This window comes from Protopterus annectens, chromosome 11.part0, assembly GCF_019279795.1.
Source record: "Protopterus annectens isolate FY-2018-M chromosome 11.part0, PAN1.0, whole genome shotgun sequence".
In the NCBI taxonomy this organism is placed as follows: domain Eukaryota; kingdom Metazoa; phylum Chordata; order Ceratodontiformes; family Protopteridae; genus Protopterus; species Protopterus annectens.
In genome coordinates, this window is record NC_056745.1 from 1070037513 (window position 1) to 1070052121 (window position 14609).

The following is a 14609-nucleotide window of genomic DNA, read 5'->3' on the forward strand; positions in this document are numbered from 1 at the left end:
ACTGATGAACACAGAGACTTCCCTTTAGCCCAAGCAAACAATGGCCTCCAAGAAACTTACAAACCAGAACAGCAAATCTGTAACTGAACTTTTTTAAATCTCAGAAAAGTGGGAAAAAAGCAAGATTTTTTTGTTTTTTTAAGGAAAGCAGAGCTTCACAAGTATCAACAAGTTAGAACAGTGCAGTAAATGACCCCACACTTGAGTGCTAGGCCAGAGGCAGATAAAATGCAAGTTTTAAGAAAAAAAACGATTTTAAAAATAAGTGCAAGCAGGAAATTCAGTAATTAGCTCTAGGTTGTGTTCTAAATACAGTTACCAACACAGAAATCAAGTTTAACAATCCAGAAAATGCTCAAAAGTAGGCGGCAATGCAGAAAAACTTAAATAATCTGAAGCAAAATACTTAAAATCTCAAAAGTGGCTCCTTTCTTCTCTCAGCGTTTTCTCCTCTTGGTGGGTACTTCACCAACAGCCAACAAGTCCAAAAAGACACCAAATCCACGAGGCAATTGGGTTTTAAGAGAGGGAGATCAAGGAGTTTGGAATTGACCCAAATTGGCCAATAAAACTACAGTTTCAAGGCAGTAACCACTCCCACAGGGGCAGGCAGGCTGCTCAATGTTTATCACTGCCACTGATGAACACAGAGACTTTCCTTTAGCCCAAGCAAACAATGGCCTCCGAGAAACTTACAAACAGTTCAGAACAGCAAATCTGTAACTGAACTTTTTTAAATCTCAGAAAAGTGGGAAAAAAGCAAGATTTTTTTGTTTTTTTTGTTTTTTTAAGGAAAGCAGAGGTTCACAAGTATCAACAAGTTAGAACAGTGCAGTAAATGACCCCACACTTGAGTGCTAGGCCAGAGACAGATAAAATGCACGTTTTAAGAAAAAAAAAAACAATTTTAAAAATAAGTGCAGGCAGGTAGAAGACCACAAAGAAAGGCTGTGCTAAGGCCTCAAATTGATGGCAATGGAGAACAGCCCCCCTCCAGACCTACACAGACATACTACAACAGGTCAGGCAGTTGGATGTTAGTTCTGAAGGGTAAGAAGTCTGAAACTGAAATGTGGTTCAATAAAACCTAAGATCTGTACTCCACTGATATGCTTCTAGTCTGCATGATAGGTCTGAATACAGAATGAAATGGAAGCCAACAGAGTACCTGAAATACCAGTACTGTCATAGTGAATTTTTACAGCTGTCAGGTGTGCCCCCTCGTCAATCCTACGTAGAAATGCAGTAACATGTACGTGTGGGTAAAATAACAGTGGAGCACAGATTACCTGAGCTGGCCAAATTAGCAGAATAGGTTATTGCACATGTACAATATGCAGGGCTCTGTCTGTTAGGTTGTTGTGTGTTGTATATTGTGTGGAATTGGACAGCATGTAGGCATGGAGGGTTGTGTACCAGGGGCCTATGGCCAGTACTGTTGATGATAGGGCCATGTTCTGAAAACTGTAGTGCCAAACTCAATGCATACCAGCAAGACCCAGTCCAGCAGTATTCCATACTAATTGTTCAGATGTAATATCTGTCACCATCTGAAAGCTGGACATGGTATGAATGTGGGCCCAGACATGCACACAGTATGCAGGTGGAAGTACCCTAGACAGAGTATATAAAATGTAACTGTCAAATGGACACACCTTTGGAATTGTACATACAGGTTAGCAGCAGATTAATTGTCTGTGTAGTATGGAATACTGATGTAGTGTGGCCAAACACTGGCAGACTACAAAAGGCACAGTTATGAAGTATTGAGAAACTGCTGATGTCCCCGCACAAGCCAGCATAAGGAGAATGCCCCATGTATATCTGTGAGTCAGCTGCAAGAATCTTCCATAGTACACATGCACTCAGCTCACCCCACCATCAGCCACAGGTTCATCACAGGTCATATCCCTGCTGTTGGGAATGAGTACAGTATGACCCCCACTTCTGTATGGGAATACCCACAGAATGCAGCATGCTGAAGAGGTGTCCCATGCAGGTGTGTCCCTAGCTGTAAGCAGCACCCTGCCAGCATCCACACCAATGGATTAATAAGGACAGAAACTATTGCCATTAACACCTTGCACACCTACCCTGTCATCCCAGGGGAATCCAGTGGCTTGCAACCTGGGACTGTAGGAGTGACAGAATGCACTGGATTGCTACAGATGTTCTGCATCACTATCAAATGCCCTACATTCCTCTGTCAAAGGCCTGCTCCTCACCCATACTGCCAATGTATGTTATCTCATGGAGTCCCAAATAATGACATAACACAGTCCACAGAACACAAATGCAAGGCCATGTTGACAAATCCCAGTGGCATGCCTGCCATATCCTACTGCATGAACTGTGGACCAACCCCTAAATACCACTGGGATGAAGGGATAACTATAGGGATACTTATCAGATATCGCTTGCATAATGTTAGGAAGACGATAGAATAACAGAGGGGGGGGGGGTAGAAGCATGGATGCCATGGGGTGTGTGTGAAGTCTAAAACTCTGATGTATGCCCATATTATCCCTGCCTGCAAACCCTGGAATGGGCGGCTACAAACCTGCTCATAAACCACAATGTGAAGGGGAACTCACCAGATATATGAGCCCCGCCTCTGGGTAACCTGAGTGAATATGTACGGCTGAGAGGTATGGCCACAGCAGGATATGACCATTCTGTCATGTTGATAGATGTACAAGCAGGGGATCCTCAGCCACCACAGTACCAAGGTGCTGGACCATTTACACAGACCCATCAGCAAGTGTCTGCAGCTACCCCTCCAGAATGGCATGAGTGTGCAAGAATATGTAGACTGCAGACCACAATACTGGTCACAGATTCATTCATCTTGTATTCTCCAGGAAATTACTTTGAGCAAATAAGTACATCTGTCAGTAGTTGACAACATAATACATCACAGTGTAAAACAGTACATATGTCTGAATATGTCTGCCAACACCAAAGCCATGCAGCACAAGCAGCACTGACACAATTAGTTACAGTGTCCCACTATCCTTTGCCCATTGTGACTCCATATTGTCAACCTATCTACAGATATCCTGCAGAAACAGGTTGCTAGATGTAGGTGCAGAACACAAATGCCTGCATTGGAGGAAACGGAGCCCATGTCTGACAACAAAATACAGAAGGGTCATACTGGGCATGCTCATACACTTACAGAAATTAAGCCCATGTCTGACAACAACAGTGGACTATACATATCTGTCAGTCGCAGATTTCTGTGCACACACACCACATTGCACACCAGGCATGCTTTAGACTCACATTATATCCAAGGACAACACATTATAATAGGTCAAACATACACAAACAGAGATGTGGGGAAGAGAGAGAGACAGTGACAAAGAGCTTCCCGTCATGAGGCCTGTCCCACCCACTACACATCCAATTGACCAATATCACATGATGTGCCAATGTCTATCATTGTAGACATTTACTTCTGGTAGTCCTCAGCACTATAGTATTTGTGGTGCTTGTGATAACAGTGTAACATGACAGTACAAGTCATTATTCATCTAGCAGTCATATACACAGTGCTGTCAAATGTAAAGGTGTGTGTGACTGAGTGTTGTGTGTGTGTTTCCAGAGGAATGGTTTATGGCCCATTCACACACACTGCACTCCCCATTGCCCTAGTTTAGCTAGCCTGCTGATGTCAGTCACCTTGAAATACCCGTTTGGGCAAGAATCATCCCTATAAGTGCTGTCGCATGCACAATAACTGGGTAATGCTATAGCATGACACACTAGTAAGGTAGGAGTTCTAATTCCAGACATGGCAAATGTGAAAATGTGTGTGTGTGTGTGTGTGTGTGTGAGTGTGTGTGTGTGTGTGTGTGTGTGTGTGTGTGTGTGTGTGTGTGTGTGTGTGTGTATGTGTGTGTGTTTGTGTGTGTAGGGATCAATGGTTTTGAGGCCATTCACAGACACTACACCTCCCATTGCCCTACTTTAGCAAGCCTGCTGATGTAATTCACCTTAAAATAACCCTTTGGAGAAGGGCTAGCCATATAAGTTTCGTGGTGTGTGTGATAACTGCATAATGCTATAGTGCAACATACTAGTTAGGTGGGAGTTCTAATCTCAGACATGGCAACTTTGAAACTTTGTGTGTATGTGTGTGTACAGAGTAATGCTTTTGAGGCCATTCACAGTCATTACACCTCCATTGCCCTACTTTAGCAAGCCTGCTGATGTTATGCAACTTGAAATACCTCCTTTGACAAGATTCAGCCATGTAAGCTCCGTGCTGCATACAATAACTGTGTAATGCTATAGTGTGATTTACTAGGTAGGTAAGAGTTCTAATCCCAGACATGGCAACTGTGTGTGTGTGTGTGTGTGTGTGTGTGTGTGTGTGTGTGTGTGTGTGTGTGTGTGTGGGTGGCTGTCAGCAGTATCCTGTGTGGAGGTTGCTGTGATTGTGTAATGACAGGATTCATTGTGGGGTGGGTTTTGCTAAATTATTATATTGAGGGCCTACTATAAGTCACAATGTCCACCTTACAAGGACAACCAATGTTAAACAGCAGAGAGGCTGGTGTAGACAATCCATTGCCTTACATGTGACATTATGGATTGGTGAACAATATAGGCAGCACTTTGTGAACACTCTCCACCCATGTCTCATGCACAAATACACTTGGCTAGGCAACAACCACTATATTGATAGTTATCTGCGTATTGCCCAAAGATAGTAACCATGGTGTAATTGCAGTGAACTACATATCTGTTGAAAACAATACTCCTACTGACATCAGAATGTACTGTGATGTGTAACATCTCCTGACTGTGTGTTATCCAGCAAGTAAAAAGACATGGTACCCTGTCTCATCCCTACAATAAACAAATAAATGCTTACAGTGGTCCTTTGCTATGTTCTCCACTGGATGCCTGCAACAACTGTAGAGTCTGCAAATGCAACCCACAAAGAGAATACCATGCCTTATGCGCATGCCCTGCATGGACAGATGCCACTAACTCCACTGAATACCTGTATCATGCTGTCAATGTAGGTGCAGGCACATCCTCAGTTCCATAGCCAGGTTTCACCACATGAGGTCAGGAATGCCACATTAGATGATAGCAATCTGTCCACACAACATACTCCAGAGACCCCAAGTACACTTCCACACATCACAGAACATGCATAAGGGACATGTGCACAACCCAGACACTGTCCATGGTATGGAATATAGATCACCACATATCATATACCATCTCTGTATGCTGTATTGTCTGTCTTCCAACCCAACCTACCTCCCCAAATATACTTACTATCCTTCCCCAACATACCAATCTCACCTTCACAAACAAGGGCAATGTGTTCCCAACATGGGTTTCACACCAGACATAACTGTCCATTTTGCACCCGCTTACAACTGTATATATGTGTATATAGATATGTGTGATATTTTCTCAAACATATCTTGCAGCACAGTCATTCAACAGTAGGGGAAATGTATTAATATATATATATATACATATGTGTTTGTGTGTGTGTGTGTGTATGTGTGTGTGTATGTAGACATACATGTGTGTATATATATATATATATATGTGTGTGTGTGTGTGTGTGTGTGTGTGTGTGTGTGTGTGTGTGTGTGTGTGTGTGTGTGTGTGTGTGTGTGTGTGTGTGTGTGTGTGTGTGTGTGTGTGTGTGTGTGTGTGTGTGTCTGTATATCTGTAGACATAAATGTATATATATATATATATATATATATATATATATATATATATATATATATATGGATATATATATATATATATATATATATATGGAGTGCATTCAAGCATCAGGTCCTCACGCTCTAAATCACCTTTTCCAGAGCTGCACTGTTCTGTTTTGCTACAAAACAGAAGAGTGTCACATGTAGACGCAGCCTAACATTAGGGGGTATATATAGGGACAGATTGCAGGTAAGTCTATTACAAACCTATGAAGTTTGTGCATGATACATTTCACATTAACATGACTGTCCTGAAGGTGGTGGGGTCTGAAACTCATGTGTCTATCATAACTTCATTACTTCCACCTCCAGTTATTTCCTACACTAATAATCATGTCTTGAGGTACAGAATGCACACTATGATTTCTTACATCTTGTCATTCAGTGCTGATTTGCACAGTTGACAGGTATGGCCCACTGCCCACATGGCCAGATGCTATGTCCATAGAAGTTGTTCAGCGGGACATCATTACAACAAGTCTTGATGGCACATATATGTCTTTCCACATCATCTTTCTCATTGTTACAGACAAAGTACTACATTCAATTACTTGCATATATGTTTCACATTCTTGTTGTAGTATTGTCCTCACTTCTATGTAAACTTTAGGTGTCCTTTGTTTTATATAATTTTGTTCTGGTTTGATTTGTAGTTTTATTCTCTCTCTCTCTTTCCACTACAGGGATTGAGCTGCTTTGAATAGGTTGCAGCATGGATTTTGTAGGAGATGCTCATGATCAGGTGATGGCCTCTGCACTAATCCGTGTTCTCCACTTGCTAATTGCATGTAGCCAGCTGTGTAGTACTTCCAATTACCACTGTCATGGCAACCCACTTCTATAAATTACTACATCATGTGGGCATTGTACCTTTACTTTTCCTGTGTGGAAGACATCCTTCCTGTGTGTGGGCAGCAGTGTTACAGACATCAGGTAGCAATACATCTGAGAACAGGACTTGCAGACACAGGCCAACTACATATTTGTATAAGGTTCCAGACTTATGGACAGTGTGAGTATTGTTGTTATATGCATTGAATACCGCTAGTTTTACAGGGTGTTTGTGTACATGCTAGTTTTTCATGGAATGCAGTCTGTCTACATAGCTGTCAACGGTGGGCCTATCCACATGATGGCCAGAGGATTGGCTGTTATGTTTTGTCTATTTCCCACACAGGTCTTGTCCCTGATATATCAGTGGCATTCTCTCTGTTGAGTGATATCAGTACATGGCTACATCTGTTGTATTTCTGACTTCATATTCCTGAGTAAGGGTATGTTACAACCAATCATGTAACACCAGCAACTTTCACAGTGTAGAACAGCAATATTGCAAATATGACTCTGTGTTCCAGCCTCTGTTCTCCACCTGTATACCAGGCTTTGTCCATATGTCATGCAGTAAGAGGTTGTTAAGTAGTGGCCTATCATTATTTAGTGCTAACATTCCTGCTATCAGTCCAGTGATGTTGTGGACTCCAACATAAATTGTGGGGTAGGGTCCATATATATGAGGGCTACAGCTGGACAAAATGTTTGTGACCTTGTACAGTCCAGAGATCAGTGTATGTAAAACACTGCTATATGCCCTTGTAAGTCATTTTATGAGGGAGGTGTATGCACCGTTTTTAACCTAGGCTGTTACAACATGTGAGGGATATCAGTAGTAAGACACATGAAGGTATATGGCTGTACATTTTCATACATTTTACCATGGGAACAGTGGTGGGTTACAGCTTACTGTCTTACAGACAGTTCTGTTTGTCAGTGTGATAGTGATGTTTTAAGTTAAGCATTGTTATGTAGCAGATACATGTTCATTGTGACAACTTAATTCTTTTCCTCCTAGGGGTTGTTTACAGAGTATAATTGGAGGCTGCTGAGCTACAACTGTAATTAATAAGCGTTGATTGATTCTTATCTTCAAGGCAAGTGTTTTTGTACTGTTGTACTACTTGAAGGCCTTAGCCTGGACAGCAACATATGTTATGTTTTCAGGTTACTGTATCAAATGTTTTGTTTGAGAGTTGCATTACTCAGTTATTATGTATTTCAAACACCTAACTGCTATATGAAATGGCATATACAACTGAAATAGTACACAGATAAACATTTCTATGTATGCAAACTTGTGTGTGGTGTCATATCCTTTGACTTGTCTGTGAGTACATGTTTCATACAATAATTGTCGTTTGTATGAAAGAATCAAACACTGGCCATTTTAAAAGGTGGCAACTGTAGGAATACTGGCTGTTTGATATGCTGTGCTCCCTCTAAATATATATCTTCTTATACATATCTATAAGTAGTAATATATGTATATGGGTATGTATGTGTATATACATATATATATATATATATATATATATATATATATATATATATATATATATATATATATATATATATATATATATATATATATATATATATATATATATATATACATATATATATATATATATATATATATATATATATATATATATATATATATATATATATATATATATATGTGTGTGTGTGTGTGTGTGTGTGTGTGTGTGTGTATGTGTGTGTGTGTGTGTGTGTGTGTGTGTGTGTGTGTGTGTGTGTGTGTGTGTGTGTGTGTGTGTGTGTGTATCACTGGAATGTTTACTGCTTCCACATTGTACATTCCCTATGGTATACAGACTGTTCCGCATGATATGTTATTGATATCATCCTGACATCATACAGCTGAGATTAATTACTGTTAACTTGTTGTGGCTATGTTGCGTAGGGTCCTGGGTATGAGACTTGCAAATGTTGGTTATTGTGCTGCAAGGCAGATCTGTTCAGCTGTGGAGGAGGGGATGATATCAATAATTACAAGAGGTACTTATTTTGGGCCCCTTCACCCCCATTAACAGTGCCTTTGGTAAGATGTTTTGCAGTGAGAGGTTCGGAGTGTGTATCCAATGTGCAAATGCAATACACATTTATATATATATATATATATATATATATATATATATATATATATATATATATATATATATATATATATATATATATATATATATATATGCAGATATATATGTTTTATATCTATATATATATATATATATATATATATATATATATATATATATATATATATATATATATATATATATATATATATATATATATATATATATATATATAAATATATATATATATATATATATATATATATATATATATATATATATATATATATATACACATCTACATATATAAATACATTTCCCCTACTGCTGAATGACTGTGCTGGATGATATGTTTGAGAAAACCTCACATTTTTTTTTAATTCTGAAATGGCTTAGTAGTAAATCACTTTGGCTATAGTGCACAGGGTCTTCAGTTTGAGACTTGCAATGACTGATTATTGTGTTGCTGGGCAGAACAGGGGCTGTAGGAGACAGAGTGATTAAGGCACTTCATAGCAGTTGTAAGTGGGTTTGCACAGGTTTGTGCAGAGCTAAACGATGCTTACATGAACATAGCTTAGCTTACGCATGCTTAAATCCATGCTAATTTCAAATAAAGAAATGAAAAAAAGGGAGATAGGAAAGTGGTGAAATTGGGGCAAGCAGGGAGACAAACAAGAGGAGAATCTGGTAGGGATGTGCAGAACGGCTGTAGGAAAGCACCACAGCTCTGCATTTCTTTGGCAGAAACAGCTTCTTTCAATGTGGGGAATTTAGAATTTGGAGCCTCACACCTTACAGGTAGGTGTGTGGCCATCATACGATACATATGTTTGGTAGGGTTAGATTGTGTGATGGGTACATGTCTCTGGGTGAAATGCAAAGCTATGTATGGGAGGTGATTTTTTGGTGAGACAGATACCCTTTTTTTAAGGTGAGAGCGGGATGTTGAGGAAGGATTATAGGTAAGTGTGGTGAGGGAGGTTTGGTAGGAGAGGTTGCATTTGAAGACAGACAAGACAGCAGACAGGGGCAGTGTATGGTACATGGGGGTAAACACCTTGACAAGGAGGGTGATTGGGAATCTGAGGCTCATGAGCCCACTTTGGGGCAGTGAAGTAGTAGTGGCACTGATGTCCCCATCCGATGGCAGTCACCACTACACCTTCACAGACCTGAAGGTCGCTGTGCTGGGGGTTGGGCTGGACGGGCCACCTGTCCCTCTAGCTGCACCAGCCTGCCCTCCACTTGGCACAGGCTGTCATCGAGCTCTGTCTGGAGGACACTGCACACCATGCCACAGACCTCATCTCAGATGACAACATCCTCATCGTGCCCACTTGCAGAGGGAGGTCTGGGTTGGGTCCCAGACCTGCTGGGACCCAGTGCTTTGGCCAGGTGGGGTGGGAGAGGCGGATCTGCTGGGATCTGCTTTCCCATATGTGCTATGGTGTGAAAATTAACAATGAATATTGGTTAGTCACGCACTACACGTTACAACAGTAGTCAAAATAGCATGCATGGATAGTCCCATTTACCCAACATAGTACAATTATAACAGTGCCATAGCAAACAGAAGCCATGCATATATGGAATGGCATCCAGGGTTGCAACAGCATGCCAGTTAGTGGTATATTAGGCAAGCAATAAAATGATTATTCAACAGGAAATATTAGTAGTATGCACACAGTTTAAACAATGGTAAACCAAATGGAACAACAGTCCCAACAGTAGAGGTTTGTTTAGGAACATACCCATGTTGGTTTCAGTGTGATGGTTGGATCAGATGAGTGGTGGAGCAAGCGAACAAATTCAATTAACAACTGCTATCAAGTATATTTGTCAGTACACTACTATTCACTACTCTACATTCTGACCACACTTACACTCTACCTGGGCCATGGGGATGCTACAGCACGCCAACAGCTGTAGCTATCAACAGAGCAGTTGTACCTTTATTTTAGTTATACACATCAGACCTGTTCTATACCAATTTCTTTACCTGTGGGCCCTGTGCAGATGAACTGTGTGCACATTACATTGCTGTTTCTATATATATTTCATAGTCACATATTAGTTGCAGGCCCTGGAGTATGTGTTGCGCCTTTCACATACATCTACTGTGTCATTCTCTGTGTGCAGGTTTCTTGGTGACTAGGGAAACTATCTGTGACAGCGTGACACTTAAGGGGCTTGTTTGGGCCAGACTGCAGACTGTGGATGTCTAGCTTGCATCTATTTGTAGGACTGGGGCTGATCAACACAGCAGTTGTACACCTTTCATGGTTATACTCATCATACTAGTATTTCTATTCAGATTTCTTTATCTGTGTGCCATGTATGGAAAATGTTATGTGTTGCAGTACATTACTTTTTCTATTCATATTGCAGTTTACAACTGTAGAACGAGACTGAGATGTTAGTGATGGTCCCTGGAGTTGAACCGTGATGTGTGTGCAAAATTAAACTACAGGCCTAGTTCTTATCAGACTGAGCTACTGGGGAAGTATGTATTCTTTGTGACATTTCTGTCTAGTACATATTTTTGTGCACAGTACTTTTATTATGACATGTTGCATTATTTGTTTCCTATTTTCAGTACAAATTATGCATACACAACAGACATTGGTGTCACTGTTTGAGAAACATGTACACATTAGCTGGATTGCACATTTGACTGTTTTACAGCTACATACTGCAATTTAGAGTCCTGAGTACACAGTGTAGGTTTTAAGTTTGCACCTGTTAGCCTTATACATTTTCAGTACATTCACAGCTACATACAGTTGAAATTGAAAGGTTAACACAAGACACTGCTGGCAGGCAAACAAGTAAAACACATTCTGATGCCAGTATGTACTGTTGCTTTTTTTCAGTTATTTGACAAGCCCATTCTAAAGTATGCAGACAAGCAGTGCTAACTCAGTTCACCTTGGTTAATGCATTCTGCAGGACATACACATTTCTATTTTTCAGGTACAAGTGAGATGACACACACCATTGTTTCGGATTACTTGTATTAGTTTTGACATACATATCTGTATACAACTCAGAAATCTGCAATTACTATTCCTGCATGATGTGCACAGGGGAATGCTTTTCATTTCTAACTGTTACAGTAGCCCTGACATGGCACTTTCTTGGCAGGTTCACTCAGACACACTCATACATATTCTAATATTCTTCTCCTGCATATTGTACCGTGTTTGCTACTGACATCTGTATTACAAAGCAGCTGGGAATACTCCATTGTAACACTGGCAGCCTAACACAGGCATTTATTTCTGACATTTACAGCACAATTATATATACAGGTGGTACTACCATTACTATAATTTTGATTTCTTACTGCTAATAGGTTCATAGGTTCATAGGTTCATACTAGTCTATCTGCCCTGGGGCAATTATAAGCCTAGCCCGATTCTGTATGGCTTACGCCACCCCTTGATTTGAGTATACTGTGCCCTTTTTAAGGTATAGTTTACTGTGCCTCTGTCTAATAGTGACATGGGAGTAATCCCTGGGACAAACCTACGATCCCCCATCTACCTATCGAGATTCTTCTTGAAGAGATTCAGTGAGGTGCTCTGCCTCACATGAACTGGAATTCTATTCCAGAGTGAAGGGAGCCTCTGGGTTATGAACCTGTCCCTCCAACAAGTTCTATTTATTTCTGTGCTGAGGTTCAAGTCCCTCGAGCGTGTGGTTCTAAGGGATTTAGATTTACTAAGGTGGAGCATGTCCATTAATTCTGGATTTGACATAGCTTTGTATGTCAGGCATAGATCGCCTCGAAGTAGGCGGTATGCAACTGAGTAGAGCTGGAGTTTTTTTAACCGAGCAGCATATGGCATCTGTTTGAGACCCTTGATCCTCTTGGTGAGATACTTTTGGGGTCTTTCTAATTGCTGCAGGTGTCGGGCAAGGTACATCCCAAAAGGGGCATTGTATTCTATGATGGGCCTGATGAGGGATGAATAAGGGGGCACGATTACCTCTCTTGATCTAGATGTGAAACCCTTTGTGATGAGGTGGGCTATGTAGAAGGTCTTTCTAACCACTTTGGCAATGTGGTTTTCAAAGGAGAGATTGCTATCAACTTGGGACCCAGGTCCCTAATAACTTTCTCTGTACTTAATGGGTTTCCGCCTATGTGGTAATTTGTGGGCACATTGTTTTTGCCAAAGGATATGACTATACATTTTTTGGCATTTAGCTTTAAACCATGGCGCTGGCACCAGTTACCTGTCTCTGTGAGACCTTTTTGAAGGATGTTTGTGTCAGCTGGAGAGTTGATTATGGCACCCAGTTTGCAGTCGTCTGCGAACTTGGTGAGCCATAGTCCTCCCACGTTTGCCTGTACCTCGGAAAAGTATATACCGAACAAGAGTGGTCCCATGACAGAACCCTGTGGGACGCCACTTGTGACCGGTTTCGAGTCTGACATGGGTCCAGCAACTCTCACTCTGTGGGTTCTGTCTTTGAGCCAGTTTGCGATCCATCTTGTGACATAGGGGTTTATATTTAAGCTGGATAGCTTATCTATGATGCCCGAGTGGGGTATTGTGTCAAATGCCTTTGCAAGGTCCAGATAGGCTGTGTGGACTACCTTTCCTTCATCTATGGCTTTGGTGACTGTTTCAAAGAAGTCAACCAGGTTCAAAAAGCAGGATCTGCCCTTAACAAAGCCGAACTGGGTAGGATCTAGTGTCTGTAGGTCCCCAATGTCTTTGTTTATGAGCTCCATGATGATCCTCTCCATAGCCTTGCAGACTAAGCTAGTCAGGCTTATGGGGCGATAGTTTCCAGGGTCCGCAGAGGCTCCACCTTTGTGGAGTGGGACCACTGTTGCTGTACGCCAATCTGTGGGCACATATCCTGTAGTGAGGCTGAGATTGTATAGCTGTTTTATTTGAGGGATTAGTTCCTCTTGGAGTTCATGTAGGATGCAACCTGGGATGCCATCTGGTCCCATGGAAGCAGTGTTTTTTGCTTTGGAGAGGGCAGCCTTCACCTGAGCATCAGAGATGTTTGGGAGGCAGCCCTCTGCCAGGATAGATACTTGCTCTTTTGGGGGGGAGGGGGGGGGGTTGCACTGAACCTGTCTGCCAGGATATTGGCGATGTCTGTGGGTTCAGTGTATTTTTTGTCATTTAGAATCAACTCAGAACAAGCCTGGGAGTTGCATCCCAGGTTTCTAACATAACTGAAAAAAGCCTTATGATTGTCTTTGGTGTCCTGTGCAATTTTTCTCTCGAAGCTGGCCTTGGAGGATTTTATGAGGGATCGTAATTTTTTGCTAGTACTGATCAGAGATGCCTTCCCTATTAGGGATTTTGCTCTATCATGTAGTAGCTTCCTCCTTCTGTTGTACAGTTTATTTATGGCAGGGGTCCACCAGACTGGACGCCTGCCTTTGGATGATTGGGTCTTGGCTTTGTTTGGGATAGCATGATCCATGCATTCCTGGAGATGTCCGTAGAATGCGTTTATATAGGATTCTGGAGTTTGGGCCATAGTTTCTACTGGCCCTGGGGCCTTGAAGGATTCCACTTCGGTTTTGAGAAGTGAGAAGTTCACTTTTGAGAAGTTTTTCACTGTGGTTCTCTGGGCTGGGGGTGGAGTCGGGATGTAGACATCCAGTGAAATTAATTTATGGTCTGATCTTACCAATGAGGGATATACTTCTGGTGTGGAGCATAGAGTCCCCATGTTGGTAATGATCAGGTCTAGTATGTTGTCCCCTCTTGTGGGAGTGGTGACTAGTTGTTCCATAGCATTTGAGTTTATAATTTCCAGGAACCTTTGCGCTAAGGTGCTGGGGCTTGAGTAGTGCTCCCAGTCAATGTTTGGGTAGTTGAAGTCGCCCAATATAATGGTGTTCAGAGAGATCTTCATGTTCTCCAATGTTTTCAGGAAAGCCGAG